Source organism: Notechis scutatus, chromosome 2 (genome assembly GCF_049901735.1).
Source record: "Notechis scutatus isolate UNSWTSFEM ecotype Mainland chromosome 2, rNotScu1.2, whole genome shotgun sequence".
In the NCBI taxonomy this organism is placed as follows: Eukaryota; Metazoa; Chordata; class Lepidosauria; order Squamata; family Elapidae; genus Notechis; species Notechis scutatus.
The window spans coordinates 47,648,224-47,665,900 of NC_142010.1; the positions used below are offsets into that span (position 1 = coordinate 47,648,224).

At 44.9% G+C, this 17,677-nt stretch overlaps 1 long non-coding RNA gene across 2 annotated transcripts in view; it reads right to left on the minus strand.

Moving 5' to 3' along the window:
* LOC148132014 (uncharacterized) overlaps window positions 1-17,677 on the minus strand; it is a 62,316-nt gene that overhangs the window by 17,884 nt on the left and 26,755 nt on the right. The window lies entirely within an intron of this gene.

The window sequence follows — 17,677 nt, forward strand, 5'->3', positions numbered from 1 at the left end:
GCAACTAGAAAAAAAACCACACCCAGCTTAAACCGGCTTTCAGGTGTTTCAACTTATACCAAGCCAGCTGTGTATGAGGCAGAACAAGAAACTGTACTGTACACAAACATCCATTTATTCTGTAAGGATTTGCGGCTTTCTGGATTCTTGATCAATACATAAAAACCTAAAGGTACACTTTCTCTCTCACACACAACTCATACATAAGCATGGGAAGGGGGAGAATGGTACAGGATCATACCCACTGGTGCTGATTCATATGTGCACACACACTAGCTTCGTCAGAGGCTCCATGTTTGACATTTGTACAAAAAAGTAGAATTATTCCTACCAAAGGGGATTCCATTAAGCAAGAATTGAATTTTTATGTGTCTAGCTTTTTCTCACAAGTACCAAACGTATAGCCACTAAAGTGGTGAAAAATAAAACATCAGCATAAAAAGTGTAATGGTATTTCTTAGGTTACGACCATTTATTCAACAACTGTTCAAAGTTACATCTGAAATGAATGAGAGGCTCTGTCATCGCCAGCTTGGGCTCTGACAAGGAATTTGACAACGAGCATCCATTTCCAGAGTTGCTGGACAAACTGCCGCCTGAGGAGCTGAAGAGTTGTACCCTGTGTAACTGGCTAATGAGGAAACACAGCTGCTGCCCATTCTCGAAGACGAGGAGACTGAGCTGCTACTTCTTCCCAGCTCAAGGGCTGGTGATGTAGAGGCTCATCACTAGAGAGGAACTTTGTCCTTCCAAATAAGCAACACTGGGGAACACTGACCTCAAGCTTCTCCGTTAGCAACAAGTATTTGTTATCCTGACTCTGTGTGCCTTGACTTCTGACTGTGTGACTCTGACTCTGGGCCTGGACCAGGTGACAACCCTGAACAACTTTTGGACACTTGGACTTCTCTTAAACCATTCTTGTGCCTGCTGTTTTGGATCTGGAACTTTCTCAAGGCAAGCATGCTGGATTTTGAAGGACTTGAATTCTCTATTGTCTGTGCACCTTTTGTACTCCTATTTCCTTTACTACTTGTTTATTTCTTTCCTAAGGTCCTCAGTAAATTTGCAACCATAAGCCGGTCAGATGATTGTGATTTCTGACATTCCCTGCTGGCTTCCCGCAAGTAAAGTGGGGAAATCAACAGGAGACCACAAATTGCTTCTGCTCTTGCCACTTTCCCCCCCAATTAAGCTCCATAACATCTGCTCATGAACCAGCCCAGCCTACTAGCTGAGGCTCTGCTTCTTCCTGTTTAATGACTTGTGTGGTCCAGGACTGTTGGATTGCCTTTGCTAAGCAATGTGGTCACATAATGTCATGTTTTATGAGTACATTGCTTTAGCAATAGAAATTCCAGTCATAACTGGAGAACTACCAGAATAACTGTATACTACAATTCTGTTCTCCTAATTCATAAGGCGCACAGCTGAAGACTTCTTCAGTAGATGCCTGCTGTATTTATTTACCTAGGAAGAACATTTATAACAATGGAGCAACAGGATTCCTAAGTGCCTAGCTGTAGCAATTCCTTAATTCAAAATCACTGAATACTTTTTGAAAGAGTGATCACCTCTTTCCTGTGGTAATGGTGACATTAAAATATGTATTATTTCCATGAAGTACTAAATAAAAATGTTCCTTGCTTGCAGGGCTAAATAAAAATGTTCCTTGCTTGCAGGGCTAAATTTATATTTGCTAGCCATCACGAGTGTGCTGAGATAGATTAATGCAAGTGACTGGCAAGTCAGAACTACTTCTGCATGTGGAATTAGAATTAACAGGAACTTTTTGACATTAAGAAGATAGAGCCATGAAATTAGAAAGGTTTGGCTATTTTCAAGGAACCATAATAAATTTATATGTAACAATGGTATGCAATTGCGGGAACACGTAGAAAATCTCCCTTTAAACCAAATCCCACTGGTTTTCTGTCTGCAAATCATCCCTGCTTCCCTCCATTTACTCTCTAAGTTAGAAAAAAAGTTAGAAAACAGTTTTAAGGCAGTTTGTACAAGTAACAGCTGTAAACATCACTAACCTCAACCTAACAGAAACAGGGAGTGCCCAGATATCCAAATCACTAGAAAAAGTATGCTAGTTATTTGTATGGTTAGAGAGGAGGAATATTATCAAGAAAATGAGCAGGGGAGCTGTGTCATATATTGCTGCACAAGACAGCAAGAGAACCCAGCACAATAGTTTTTAAGTTTGGTGCGCAAGGAATGAGAGGCAGAGGCTGGCGAAAGGTTAACAGGCTTTATTGGCCACAATGTAACCCAGCCGGGTGTACCGCTGCTAACTCGGCAGCCAGCTGATGGGGAACAGCTGAGCCCTCTTGACAGCTCCCTTTTATAGCGAGCTGTCAAGTGGGCTCAACCAATCAACTATGGCTCCGGTTCCCGCTTAAGCAGTGGACCAGAGTGAAGACTGTCACTGGATATAACACTCCTTCCCCCTGGCATTGCACGTGTGTAGCGCTCCAGGTAGGTGGGGCGACACCTCACTCTCTCGGATCTCCTCAGTCTAGCCGGAGTCACCGACGGGGGATGATTGGCTGGGGTGCTGGTGTCTTCCACCGGGGCCAGTGTCGTCTCTCTCCCCTGGGTGGCCTCTGCGGGTGGCTGGACGGTTTCGCTGGGTGGCAGGAAAGCTTCAGTCAATGGTGGTATGTCTGGCTCTGGTAAGTCCCTCACGCACGACCGCTGTTTGGGTGTCGGTCAGTAGTATTCGTTTGGGTCTTCGTTTTGCTCGATCTCTGTGGCCTTGGCGTTGTCTTGGGTGGACCTGCAGGAGTACTCCAACGGCTCCTTAGCTGGTCCATGTGTCGGCGCCATAGTCTCCCATCGGCTATCTGCACCCTATAGGACTTTGGGCCTGTTATTTTCTCCACCCAGCCTGGCAACCATAGGGGGTTCCCCACATAGTTGCGGGCGTAGACTGGGTCCCTTAGTCTGAATTCCCATGTTTTGCTCTTGGAATCCAGGGGTGTGCTAGAAGCATAGGCTGGGTGGAGTCTGTCCAGGGTCGTTCTCAACCTCCTGCCCATTAGTAGTTCAGCTGGGGAAAGGTTCATCTGGGCATTTGGGGTGGTGTGCTGCGTTAGGCGGTATAGGGCAATTTAGAAAGCCAATTCCCCCCAGTCATCCTCCCCGGGGCTTCCTTGGCTGATCTCACAGCTCTCTCATCCCTTCCATTAGCTGTGGAGTGGAAAGGGGAGATTAGGGCATGCCTGATGCCCCTTTGGGCCAGGAATAGTTCAAAGGGAGAGGAGGTAAACTGTGGGCTATTGTCGGATACCAGGGTGTCAGGATAACCATGGGTCCCAAACAGAGCGTCCAGAACGCCAGACACTTCCTCAGTTGTGGTGGATTTAAGGAGGGCTAGCTCAGCCCATTTTGAGTAGGAGTCCACTACCACTAAAAAGGTTTTACCCTGCACCAGGCCTGCTATGTCAATGTGGACTCTGGACCATGGAGTCTTCATGTCCTCCCATTTGCTCTTGACAGCAGCAGGAGGTGTAGGACTTGATAACTGACAAGCCTGGCAGCCTTGCACCTTCCTGGTGACTGCCTCATCGAGACTTGGCCACCAGACATAACTTCATGCTAGGGCCTTCATCCTAGGGATGCCTGGGTGCCCTTCATGTAATATAGATATAATATGGGGCCTCAGGTCTTGAGGAATGACCACCCTGTTTCAACAAACAGCCTTTCAGTACACTCAATTCCAGGTGGCATGCTTTGAAAGGGTGGAGATCCACTGGAAAAGGGTTCCTGGGCCACCCCCTTCTGACCCAGTCCAAAACTTTATTCAATTGAGGGTCTTTGGAGGAGAATTGGACAATGTCATTGGCATTCAAAGGTAATTGCAGATCTTCAATTAGAAAGGTGGTCGTTGTAGGTGCAGGGTCATCAATCAAAATGGGTAAGGGGCATCTGCTTAAAGCATCAGCATAGGCTACTTGCGTCCCGGGTCTGCAAAGCAATTTGTAATTATAAGCAGACAGAAAAATTGTCCATGTTATGAACTAACAAAAAACCATTTAATAAAACTTATTAACATTATGTTAAGCAGGCTTGAAATCCTGCACTTTGGATTGGCCCTTGGATAGCGAACTGGGATTGGTCCTCACGGAGCAACCTGATTGGCTATTAGTTTAACATCTTCATTGGGCAAAAGTTAAGCATGTGGACACAGGTCATTGGTTAACAGGTCAGTAGCTAGCTCTATAAAAGGGCTACTGCTGCCCAAGGGTTTTCGCTCTCTAATTCTGTTCCTTTAATAAAGAGTTGAAGTTCACTAAGTCACTGACTCGTCTCAATTACTTGCACCCATGTCCAGAATATAACACTGGCGACGAAGATGGGATGCAAGAGATGATAGAGCTGACTGAACACTAAAGAGCACCAAACAGAGCACGTGGCTGAGCATGCACCAACGACGGCAACATGGCCAGCGGTGCTATACCACCCACTCCATTTGACCCGCAAACGAAGACTGGGACTCATATATGGATCGGTTCCAGATGTTTCTGGAGACCAATAACTTAAAGGACGCGACAACCGGCAAGAAGCGAGCAATATTCCTGACCCATTGCAGCCCAGCCGTATTTAAAATGGCGAAATCACTTGCAAAACCGGCTGAAGTGAAATCAAAGGACTGGGACGCCCTCACTCCTCTCCTAAAAGCCCACTATGCACCTGCAGTGCCCACACTTGTCCGAAGACATGAATTTTACCAGAGGGACCAACGGAAAAGCAAAAGTCTCGCAGACTACATCGCTGACCTCCAGAATTTGGGAGGCCTCTGTGGGTTTTCCAACCTCGAAGAAGCTTTGCGAGACCGCATAGTTCTGGGATTAGATGACCAGATGGTGCAAAGCAAGATCATGGCCAAAGGGACATCGATCTTGCCGATGCCATCGCAGACGCTACTGCAGCAGAAGCAACCAGGAAGTCGGCCGCTCGAATGCGCCGCACCAACGCACCGCTCCGTCAACTCGCGAATGACACCTCGCCGCGCCCGAGAGGCACTCAACAACGGTGCATCATGAAGACCTGGAATCCCCATCAGAAAGTGATGAGGAAGAGGTCAACCGACTCTGGTCCAGCGAGACCAACAAAACCAACGATTCCCGCGACAATGCGCGGGTTGTGGGCAAATCACCCACGATCCGACTGTAAATTCCTCGACGCACTCTGTCGCTCCTGTGGAAAAAGAGGCCACATTGCAAAGGTCTGCAGAAGCAAGCGAGGGTCCAGTCCCAAGCGCAGGGAGAATAACTGCAGCCAGTCTTCGGATTCACACCCGCGAATCGGAACCACCCAAACCACCAATGGAACAACCACTCCTACAGAAATAAAGCACCTGCCTCTTCAACGAGACGGGAAGAGGCACACCAAACCATTACCATCGGCCACGCTACATCCTTAGATGCAAGGAAGATCCGAGTGAAGGTAGCCATCGAGAACCAACCTTGCGTGATGGAAGTTGACTCAGGGTCGCCCTCTCAATGGTTTCCTGGAAAACCTTCAAGCAACTAATCCCGGCCATCCGTCGACAGGACCTCAGCCCCCAAAGGATCATACTCAAGGATTACCAGGGCAACAGAATCCCGTCGCGGTTCCAGCCAAGTCCAAGTCTCATTCAAGAACCGTATCGCATCACTACCACTGACTGTCGTCGATCGTGATCGGCCCTAGCTTATTAGGCCTACAATGGTTCGCCCGCTCGGGATCGTGGTAGCCGGTGTCCACCGAGCTGAGAGCAACGACTGGGAGGAGTCGCTCGTCCAAGAATTCCAGGACGTTTTTCAGACGGACTAGGCAAGTACAAGGGGACCCCAATATCGTTAACCTCAACCCTGAAGTAGCTCCCATCCGCCTTAAGCCTCGTCGGGTGCCTTTTGCACTAAAACCAAAGATCGACGAGCAACTCGATAAATTAATAGCCCAGGGCATTTTAGAACCAACCGACCACGCCCGTTGGGAAACCCCAATTGTAACACCCATTAAACCAGATGGATCATTAAGAATTTGTGGGGATTATCGGGCCACTTTGAACCACGCACTTCAGCAAAGTGCTTACCCGGTACCGGTGGTTCAACACCTTCTCCACTCCCTGGGTGGTGGGAAGATATTCGCTAAATTGGATTTGGCTCAAGCGTACCAACAGTTGCCCGTTGATGTGGAAACTGCGGAAGCACAAACTATCGTTACGCATAGAGGTGCTTTTAAATGCAATAGACTCCAATTCGGAGTGAGCGTAGCTCCGGGAATTTTTCAAAGTTTAATGGAGAGACTCTTACAAGGCATAAAAGGGTTGTACCATATTTTGATGATGTATTAATCGCCCTAATACAGACATCTTAGAAAAGCGTCTCAGAATGGTTCTAAAGAAATTTAAAGACGCCGGCCTGAAGGTTAAAAAAATAAATGTCAACTGTGTACCAAGAGGGTGGAGTTCCTGGGATACCTTCTCGATAGTCAAGGAATCCACCCCACTGATAACAAGCTAAAAGCGATTAAAAATGCCCCAACGCCCAAGAATAGAACAGACCTCCAAGCCTTTCTGGGGCTCATTAACTTCTACAACGTTTTCTTGCCCCAGAAGGCGACTGTAGCGGAGCCCTTACACAGACTTCTTGATAAAAGAGCTACCTGGGTCTGGGGACGCCGAGAGGAACGCGCCTTCCAACAAGTGAAAGACTTGCTAACCTCCGACGCTGTTTTGATGCAGTACAACAAGACTTTACCTTTAACTATTACTTGCGACGCTTCACCGTTTGGAGTGGGAGCAATCTTAAGCCATGTACTTCCAAACGGAAACGAGGCACCTATTGCGTTTTGGCTATTAGTTTAACATCTTCATTGGGCAAAAGTTAAGCATGTGGACACAGGTCATTGGTTAATAGGTCAGTAGCTAGCTCTATAAAAGGGCTACTGCTGCCCAAGGGTTTTCGCTCTCTAATTCTGTTCCTTTAATAAAGAGTTGAAGTTCACTAAGTCACTGACTCGTCTCAATTACTTGCACCCATGTCCAGAATATAACAGTCCATCTTGTCATTCTGGGTGACATAATTTGAGGGCTGGGTTTGTCACCAGCCAGTGAGTGCCTAGGAGAGGCAGGTGGTCACTAATGAGTTCGAAATGGTGGCCATATAAGTACTTGTGGAATTTTTTGACTGAAGCCACAGCAGCAAGGGCCTCCTTGTCAATTTGTGCATAATTTCGTTCTGTTTTTTGACAGCATTCTGGAAAAATAAGCAATAGGGGCTTCTTGGCCATTAGGCAGTCTGTGGCCTAAGGCTAACCCAATGCCAAAAAGAGAAGCATCACAAACAAGCACTAAAGGAAGGGCTTTGTTAAATTGCATTAATACAGAATCTGAAGTGAGTAGGGCTTTAACAGCCTTGAAAGAGGCCTGTTCATTAGGTCCCCAAGTCCAAGTAGCGGTAGAGTCCAAAAGCCTATGTAATGGTTCAGCTATAGTGACCTTGGGAGGCAAGAATGAACTGTAAAAGTTAAGTAATCCCAAAAAGGCTTGCAGCTCTGTCTTATTTGTAGGAGCTGGAGCATCATGGATGGCTCTAACTTTGGATTCAATGGGGTGAATCCCTGAAGAATCAATATGATAGCCCAAAAAATCGATTTGGGGAGTGGCAAAAATGCATTTTTTTGTTAAGTTTGAGTCCAGTATCTTTAAAACATTGCAGAACTCTTTCTAAACGCTGTAAATGTTCCTGTGCGCTATCTGAGGTGATGAGAATGTCATCGAAATAGGGGATGACTCCTGGTATGTTGTAAAGTAACTGCTCCATTATTGATTGGAAAATGCCAGGGGCTACACTAACTCCAAATTGGAGACGGTTACATTTAAAAGCGCCCCTGTGCGTTATGATGGTTTGTGCTTCTGCAGTTTGCTCATCTACAAGCAACTGTTGGTAAGCCTGTGTCATGTCAAGTTTTGTAAAAATGGAGCTTTTGCCCAAGGCGTGTAGCAGGTGTTGTATGATGGGCACAGGGTATGCGTTGGGTTGTAGACCTTTGTTTATGGTCAATTTATAATCCAAACAAAGGCAAATTGAACCATCTTGTTTCAGAGGTATTACTATGGGTGTTTCCCATTTGGAGAAATCAATGGGTTCTAGAACTCCTTGGGCTAATAGTTTGTCCAGCTGGGCATCCACTTTTGCATGTAGGGCTAATGGGATTCTCCGTGGCTTAAGCCTTATTGGAGCCACCTGTGGGTCTAAATTTAGGGTAATGGGTGTGCCATTATAGCAGCCAAGCTTATCGTTGAAAACTTCTGAAAAGTTTTAGTTGTTCTAAATTGCAAGTGTTGATGGAATTTATGCCAGTTACTTGCAACCCAAGGGAATTGAACCAATCTAGCTCTAATAAGCTTGGCAGGCACCCATTAACTATTACCAGAGGTAAAAGTCCATTGAAATGATGGAATTGAATGTGGAACTTGCCTGTCCCGATGACTGGAATAGTCTGGCTCTGGTATGACCTTCAAGGCCAGCTTGCAGGGTGTCAGCTGTTGCTTGGTGATGTCTAGAACCAGCTGCTTCAGAGTGTCCCAGGACAGGTTGGAGAGGGAGGAGCCAGTGTCCACCTCCATGTGGCATGGCTTTCCTTCTAAAAGAAGATCAACATTAATCTTATTAATATTAAAGCATTGTGGTAGTGACGCAGCTCTGGGATATGCTTTGGTAACTGCAAAACAATCCTCTTTGGGTCTGAAAGTTTTTCTCTGTGTTTGGTTGGGAGGTGGCTGATTCAGATTTCTGGCAGCTTGGCAAATTCTTGCCAAGTGCCCCTTCCTCTGGCACTTCAAGCAGATCATGTTTCTGAAATGACAGGTGGCTCTTGGATGGTTTCCCCCACAGCTGGGCAGATGATTTGTGGCATGTTTGGTCTTTTCTCAGCTGGGTTGCTTTTTCTTTGGGGTGTCAGAGGCATTCTTAGACGGTTCATTTCTTCTTTCCCCTTGAAGTACTTGGCTTCGAACGTGTCTTCGTAGTGTACTGCTGCACTTGCCTTGACACCTGGGAGGCTGCCTAAGTTTTGGAGTTCAGCCGTGGATAGATTTGACAGTTCCGTGGCTTGAGCTTCTTCGATTGCTTGCTTCAGGTTAAGGTCTGCTTTTGCTAAGAGGCGCCTCTGTAGTCAGAGGTCTCTTACCCCACAGACCAGTTGATCCAGTAGCATGTCGTCGAGTTGGTCTCTGAATCCACAGTGAAGAGCGGCCGATCTGAGTGCCACCATGTACTCGCTGACGGATTCTCCCTCCGTTTGGGCTCTCCTCCGGAAAGCATGGTGGTGGGCGATGTGGGATGGTCTGGGAGCGTAGTGATTGCTGAGGACCTCCTGTAGCTCTTCCCAGGTTACAGCTTTCACCGTCTGTGGAACCAGTAGGGCTGTGGCGGTGTCGAAGACCGTAGCTCCGCAGAAGCTTAAGAAATAACCTTTTGTTCTGTTTGTGGGGATATCTGTCAGGTTGGCGGCATCCATCACACACCCGAAATGATTGATATATGATGTCCATGTTTCTGTAGCTGGGTGGAATGGTGGGAAGTTGGGAGGTGCGGCCGCCATCTGGGGTTAGCTTAGTGGCAGCCTTGTTAACCTTGTTAGCGCTTCAGCTCTGTGACTTTTCAGTTCTCTTTGTCGCCTCAGAAATGCCTCACTTCGATAACATCCCACCTTCATCGCCAGTTTTAAGTTTGGCATGCAAGGAATAAGAGGCAGAGGCTGGTGAAAGGTTAACAGGCTTTATTGGCCACAATGTAACCCAGCTGAATGTACCGCTGCTTAACTCGGCAGCCGGCTGATGGGGAACAGTTGAGCCCTCTTGACGGCTCCCTTTTATAGCAAGCTGTCAAGAGGGCTCAACCAATCAACAATGGCTCCAGTTCCCACTTAAGTAGCGGACCAGAATGAAGACTATAGCTGGATATAACAGTAGTTGTATTCTACCAGTTCGGTCCGATTCTGGCATATTGGTAGCGCCGAAGAGCAGCAGAGACTGAAGTGGTTCTCTAAGATGCTCTGCTGTTGGGCCCTCCCACCCTCTCAGGCTCCTATACTGACCTTTATGTCCTGCTTTTGAAGTGCAGCTGCTTTGCGCAGCACAGCAGATTGCCATGCGTCGGCTGCTGAAGCAACAGGGAGAGTGCAGGATTGCATGAGGTGAGTCGGAAAGCCTCTGCACCTGCGCAAAGTGTGCATTTGGCATGCACGCGTGCAAAGCGTGTGCGCCAAAGGTGGTAGTCAGCAGGTTCTGACCAGTTCTGGAGCCGGTAGCAGATTTTTTTTTTAATAAACAAATTTTTTTATTTTTTAGACAAACATACACAAACACAACATAAAAACATCAAGCCATCTTCCACTTACATACATACAGTGTGTCGGTTGGTTACAAATTGTTTTGTGCATCCACTCCATAGTCCTCACTGACAATTACTTGTATATATTCTCATATTATCAATCAAATATTCCTAAATACATTATTATCATTGTCACTCAATCATTTGACTATACTATTATTCATTCATATTATGTGAGATATTCCATATTTTTAAATTGATTTATCTTATAGTAATTCATATTATCATCCTAAATCCATTCCATAATTATAATATGATAATACATCTTTGTATATTCTATATAGTTCTATTCTAAAGTTCTACATATTTCATTACTATATTTTATTTTCTAACCATTGATAAAACAAATCCCAAATCTTATAAAATTGTTTATCTTCTTGTTCTCTAATTTCAAGTGTCAATTTACTCATTTCAGCACATTCCATTATTTTCTTGATAACTTCCTCCTGCGTTGGTATTTTCTCATTTTTCCAATTTTTGGCAAATACAATTCTAGCTGCTGTTAATACATTTACAATCAAATATTTCAATTCCCTACTGTATATTTCAGGTAAAATTCCCAATAAAAATATCTCTGGTTTCAAGTCTATGTGTTTTTTTGTCATTTTTTCCAGCCATGTGTGGATTTTATCTTTTAGCATCCGCACATGTCCACCGCACATGGTAATATGAACCAGGTGTCTGATGACATTTCCAACATTTTTCAGATTTGTTCTTGAACATTCTTGCTATTCTTGTTGGGGGTAAGTGCCACCTGTAAAACATCTTATACAAGTTTTCTTTATATGCTGTTGACATTGTCATTTTATAATTTTGAGACCACAATTTTTGCCATTTCTCTAAGTCAATCCCATATCCAAAAAATTTTCCCCAAGCAATCATTGTTTCTTTAACTTGTTCTTCTTCTAGCTTAATTTCTAATAAATATCCATACAGTTTTTAGATCACCTTATCATCAGTACCTGTCAAAATCTTATCTAAGTCAGTCAGTTTATCATAAAAACCTTCTGTTTTGGAATCTTTATCATATCTAGAGCGTATTTGCGCATATGAAAACAATTCATCTTTATATCTTGTTCTTCTAGTTTTTGCATAGATTTAAGTTCACCCTTTTCATTCAATATTTCACCATATCTAACTGTTTGTTCCTTTTTATATGTTATAGGATAAGAAAATGCTTCAATAGTCGATAGCCAGACTGGAATTTTCAAATAACATTGCCTTTTAGTCTTCTCCCAGTTTAACAACAAAGCCTCACGTATATAATGTCTTCTAAAATACCCCTGTGCTTTAGGTCCCTTGTACCATAAGAAGGCGTGCCAACCCAGCAACAAATCATGTCCTTCTAATGTCAACAATCTAGTATTTCTTAATGTAATCCATTCCTTAACCCACATCAGATTTGTAGCTTGATAATATAACTCCCAATTAGGCAGGCCAAATCCACCTCTTATTCTAGCTTCTTGCAACAGTTTTAATTTTATTCTCGCTTTCTTTCTCTGCCATATATACACTGCTCAAAAAAAATAAAGGGAACATAAAAATAAGACATCCTAGATCTGAATGAATGAAATATTCTTATTAAATACTTTGTTCATTACATAGTTGAATGTGCTAACAACAAAATCACACAAAATTTATCAATGGAAATCAACCCATGGAGGTCTGGATTTGGAGTTACACTCAAAATTAAAGTGGAAAAAACACTACAGGCTGATCCAACTTTGATGTAATTTCCTTAAAACAAGTCAAAATGAGGATCAGTAGTGTGTGTGGCCTCCACATGCCTGTATGACCTCCCTACAATGCCTGGGCATGCTCCTGATGAGGTGGCGGATGGTCTCCTGAGGGATCTCCTCCCAAACCTGGACTAAAGCATCCCCCAACTCCTGGACATTCTGTGGTGCAATGTGGTGTTGGTGGATGGAGCGAGACATGATGTCCCAGATGTGCTCAATTGGATTCAGGTCTGGGGAATGGGCGGGCCAGTCCATAGTATCAATGCCTTTGTCTTGCAGGAACTGCTGACACACTCCAACCACATGAGGTCTAGCATTGTCTTGCATTAGGAGGAACCCAGGGTCAACCGCACCAGCATATGGTCTCACAAGGGGTCTGAGGATCTCATCTCGGTACCTAATGGCAGCCAGGCTACCTCTGATGAGCACATGGAGGGCTGTGCGGCCCCCTAAAGAAATGCCACCCCACACCATTACTGACCCACTGCCAAACCAGTCATGCTGGAGGATGTTGCAGGCAGCAGAATGTTCTCCACAGTGTCTCCAGTCCCTGTCACGTCTATCACATGTGCTCAGTGTGAACCTGCTTTCATCTGTGAAGAGCACAGGGCGCCAGTGGCGAATTTGCCAATCTTGGTGTTCTCTGGCAAATGCCAAATGTCCTGCACGGTGTTGGGCTGTAAGCACAACCCCCACCTGTGGACGTTGGGCCCTCATACCACTCTCATGGAGTCTATTTCTGACTGTTTGAGCAGCCACATGCATATTTGTGGCCCACTGGAGGTCATTTTGCAGGACTCTGGCAGTGCTCCTCCTGTCCCTCCTTGCACAAAGGTGGAGGTAGTGGTCCTGATGCTGGGTTGTTGCTCTCCTACGGCCTCCTCCACATCTCCTGATGTACTGGCCTGTCTCCTGGTAGCACCTCCATAGTCTGGACACTATGCTGACAGACACAGGAAACCTTCTTGCCACAGCTCGCATTGATGTGCCATCCTGGATGAGCTGCACTACCTGAGCCACTTGCGTGGGTTGTAGACTCCATCTCATGCTACCACTAGAGTGAAAGCAGCACCAGCATTCAAAAGTGACCAAACCATCAGCCAGAAAGCATAGGAACTGAGAAGTGGTCTGTGGCCACCACCAGCAGAACCACTCCTTTATTGGGGATGTCTTGCTAACTGCCTATGCTTTCCACCTCTTGTCTATTCCATTTGCACAACAGCATGTGAAATTGATTGTCAATCAGTGTTACTACCTAAGTGGACAGTTTGATTTCACAGAAGTGTGTTTGACTTGGAGTTACATTGTGTTGTTTAAGTGTTCCCTTTATTTTTTTGAGCAGTGTACTTCAGCACTATTTTATTTAAATCTTCAAAGTAGTCTTTCCCTAACCTAATTGGAATTGTTTGAAACAGATATAAAATTCTAGGTAATATATTCATCTTAATTGTTGATATTCTCCCTATTAATGATAACTATAAATTTTCCCATTTCGCCAAGTCTGTTGAAATCTGTTGTTTGAGTTTAATATAGTTATTCTCTTTAAGTGTGCTACACCTTGCTGTCAAATATATCCCCAAGTACTTCACCTTATTTGTGACCTGGATTTTCAAAACATCCGCCAATTCTTCCTTTTGTCTTAATAACATATTCTTTGTCAAAATCTTTGTTTTATCTTTATTTATTTTCAAATCAGCTACTTTTCCATATGCCTCTATCTTTTCTATCAGTTTAAATGCTGTTTCTAATGGATCTTCTAAAATGAAAACCAGGTCATCTGCGGTAGCAGAAATTTTGAGTAGTTTGGAGAACTGGCAAATGCCACCTCTGACTGGAGATTTTACAGTATCCTTCCCCTGCCACGCCCACCAAGCCACGCCCACAGAACCTGTAGTAAAAAAATTGAATCCCACCATTGCATGCGCACAAAGCGCACCCACCAAGCCATGCCCACCAAACTGGTGGTAAACTTTTTTGAAACACACCACTACCCCAGCACCAGATAAAACATTAGTGTTCATTCTCCTGCTGCAATTCTACTTTTAGAAAAGTTGTATTTAGGGGGTTGTGTACCTCAGTGGCCCCCAACCTTTTTTGTGCCACGGCCTGGTACCGGCATCACAAAATGATCCGCGGCCCGGTACCGGCATCAGCACACATGACAAGGCAAGGCGAGCCGAGCGACCGGCCAGCTAGCCGTCCCCTGCTTCTCCCCGCCACCTTCAACTCCTCCTTTGTACCTTTTTTGTGCTTTTTTTATCTCCTCCGCCGTCGGGACGGCTCTTTGTTCGAAGCCGCCCCCCCCCCCTTCGATGAAACTAAGGCGCGAGGATTCCTTCAGGACCCAAACGCTGCTTTCCAACCGGTAAAGCTTACCCGGAAGCACTTTCTGTTGAAACAAGATGGCGGCACCCAGCAAACCGGCGGCCTGGTAGAAAATGATCCACGGACCGGTACCGGTCCGGGGCCCAGTGGTTGGGGACCCCTGGTGTACCTGGCCTTTAGTGTTGTGAATTTATGAGAGACATTCATGATCTTTCTCTCCCTAACACAGGGCTCTTCAAACTTGGCAAGTTTAAGATTTGTGGACTTCAACTCCCAGAATTCCTCCTCCGGTCATGTTAGCTTGGGGATTCTGGGAGTTGAAGTCCACAAGTCTTAAACTTGCCAAGTTTGAATACCCTTGTCCTAACATGTCACCTAATTCTTTAGTCTCTTTTAAGTCAACTGTTCAGGAAGGTTAGGGTGGAGGGTGGGAATTAAAAAGAATAATTCAGTTAAGGCAACTTATCTTGCAGATGGCTGATATCTGATATTAAGGAGAGAGTCAACCTGGAAATAAGGAGAAATTTTCTGACAGTGACAACAATTGATCAATGGAACAGCTTGTCTTCCAAAGTTGTGGGAGCTTCATCATTGGAAGCTTTCAAGAAGGGACTGGACTCTTTCAGGAATGGTGTAGGGTCTGATTGGACTAGATGACCTGCAAGGTTCTTTCCAAGTCTGTTTATCTGTATCTGTATCTGTATCTCTTCCCCACTTTTTTCTTCCTTGACAAATTTTTCAGAATACCTTTGCCCTTGCCTTCTTCCTGCCAGAGAGTGATTCCTTGAGGTCATCCAGTGGGCTTTGTACCTCTGGCAGAGCTAAAGCTCACTGTCTTTCAGTTTCTAGCCTGATGCCCTTAATCATTCCACCCAACTGGCTTTCTTTTCTCCCCTTAGTCAAAAAAGAGCGGGGGGGAAACCACCCCAAATCTGACACATTGTTAGAATTGCACTCTCTTCCCTCTAGTTGCTTCTTGAGAGATATAAGTGTAGGAATTCAATAACCAGTCATTTCAAGATCCAAAGATCTCTGACCAAAGATGTGGTGTTTATTATTTTATACTATTTTTACAAACAAAGCAGAGTAGCATAGATACAGTATTTGGATTGGAGAATAGATTCCACATGGGTGAAACCTCCCAACCACATTGGTACAACCTCCCAATTAATCCTTAAGACTAGTGGTGATGTTAGTAAATGAGATCAGGACTTTCCACCTTCATCAAGATATAGGGAATGAGATCATGCAAGTAGCCAAGAGGCCCTATATAGGTTCAAAACAATGCGGTTTGCTGCTAGCATCTAGCACCATCCATAGGATCTCAGTAGCTACTATAATAAGCTGTTCATGCAACTATCAGGTGACCAGGTAAGGCTGATCAGTTGATGGTTCTGGGATGAAGAACCTGGAAATTGGGTAGAGTTGAAGACAGGTAAGACACCCTCGTCTTCACTACCTATGAACATTTTTATAGAAATAATTTTACGCTTTGCAAAAGAGGCAGAAGGAGTAATGGACTCACACAGATGTGACAGGAAGAATCTCTTCTGGCTTTCTATGGGACTATGCAGTACAGGTAGCCCTCAACTTACAACCACAATTAAGCCCAACATGTATGTTGCTAAGTGAGAAATTTGTTAAGTGCATTTTGCCGCATTTTACGACTTTTCTTGCCACACTTGTTAAATGAATCACTGCAATTGTTAAATTAGTAGGACCATTGTTAAGTGAATCTGGTTTTCCATTGACTTTGCTTGTCAGAAGGTCACAAAAGATGATTACATGACCTGGGACATCCCAACTGTCATAAATATGAACCAATTGCCAAGTGCCCAAATTTTAATCAGATGATCATAGGGATGCTGCAATGGTTATAAGTCTCAAAAATGTTCATATCACGTTTTTCAGTGCCATTGTAACTTTGAACAGTCACTGAACGAACTGTTGTAAGTCCAAGATTATCTGCATAGTTTCTTCTTTATTTTTGATTTTTAAATCTACAAGCGCTCCTAAGAGACAAACAAGTAAGATGTCTCCCCTTTACAGAGAACAGTTCTTTATCCAAAGACCTAGAGTAGGGGTATCAAACTCAAGGCCCACGGGCTGGATCCACCTGCGGGATGCATAGATGTGACCCGTGGGGCTACCCTGGAAACAGTGAAGGACCGGCCCGCGGTGCCTCTGCCAGCGTGGCTCACCCGAGCTCCGTTTTTGCTGGCAGAGGGTTTCAGGAGGCTGTCACACAGAGGTGGTATTCAGCAGGTTCTAACCAGTTCGGGAGAACTGGTAGAGGAAATTTTGAGTAGTTCAGAGAACCGGCAAATACCCTTTCTGACTGGAGATTTTACAGTATCCTTCCCCTGCCACACCCACCAAGCCACGCCCACAGAACCGGTAGTAAAAAAAATTGAATCCCACCACTTCCATCACAGCCAAAAATGGAGCTTGCGAGGGCCATGCACAGTCCTCCTGACCTCCATTTTCTGTGGCACAGGGTTGCAGGAGGCTGTTACAGCCGAAAACAGAGCTTGAGAGCCCATTTTTCCTGGCAGTCCTTGGGCCACCATAGGCGCCACCGACATGAGTGATGTTGAGCTGGCCATGCCCACACTGGCCCCCTGAGATCAAACACAACTTTGATGTGGCCCTCAATGAAATTGAGTTTGACACCCCTGGCCTAGAGAATGTAAATCTGTTTCTAACATACAAACAGATAGTAGGGGTCTTGACATTTTCTACCTGATGTTCATGTCTCAATAGTACACTGAGCAGGTACAAAAGAGCTGCATACCTACATGATAGGTAAGGTGATGCTTATACCAAAGCATCACCTCTCAGTGATTTGCTTTGGCTTCCTTTCCTAGCCTCCATGCCCAATTCTAGGCATCCTGTATCCTGGCAGAATGACCGTCTTCCCTGCTATGAACTTTAAATACTCAGAATGCTTGTCTGAGGCTCAGCTTTTGCCAAGGGAGTCAGCAATTCCATTGCATAAGCTCCATAAATAATTTTCATTCATTTCAGCTTCCTGGGCAGGGAGGAATGGCTACTACGTCTTTGTTTATTCCACCTATCTCAATGGGAAGGAATAGCCAGAATGTCTGGCTAGAAAGAAAGAGAACCGAAGAATTTGAAGAGAAGTGAAAGGAGAAGATGGAATGCTTTAGCCTGTGCCAGCTTCTTGCTGGACTTATTGTACTGAGCTAGTTAACC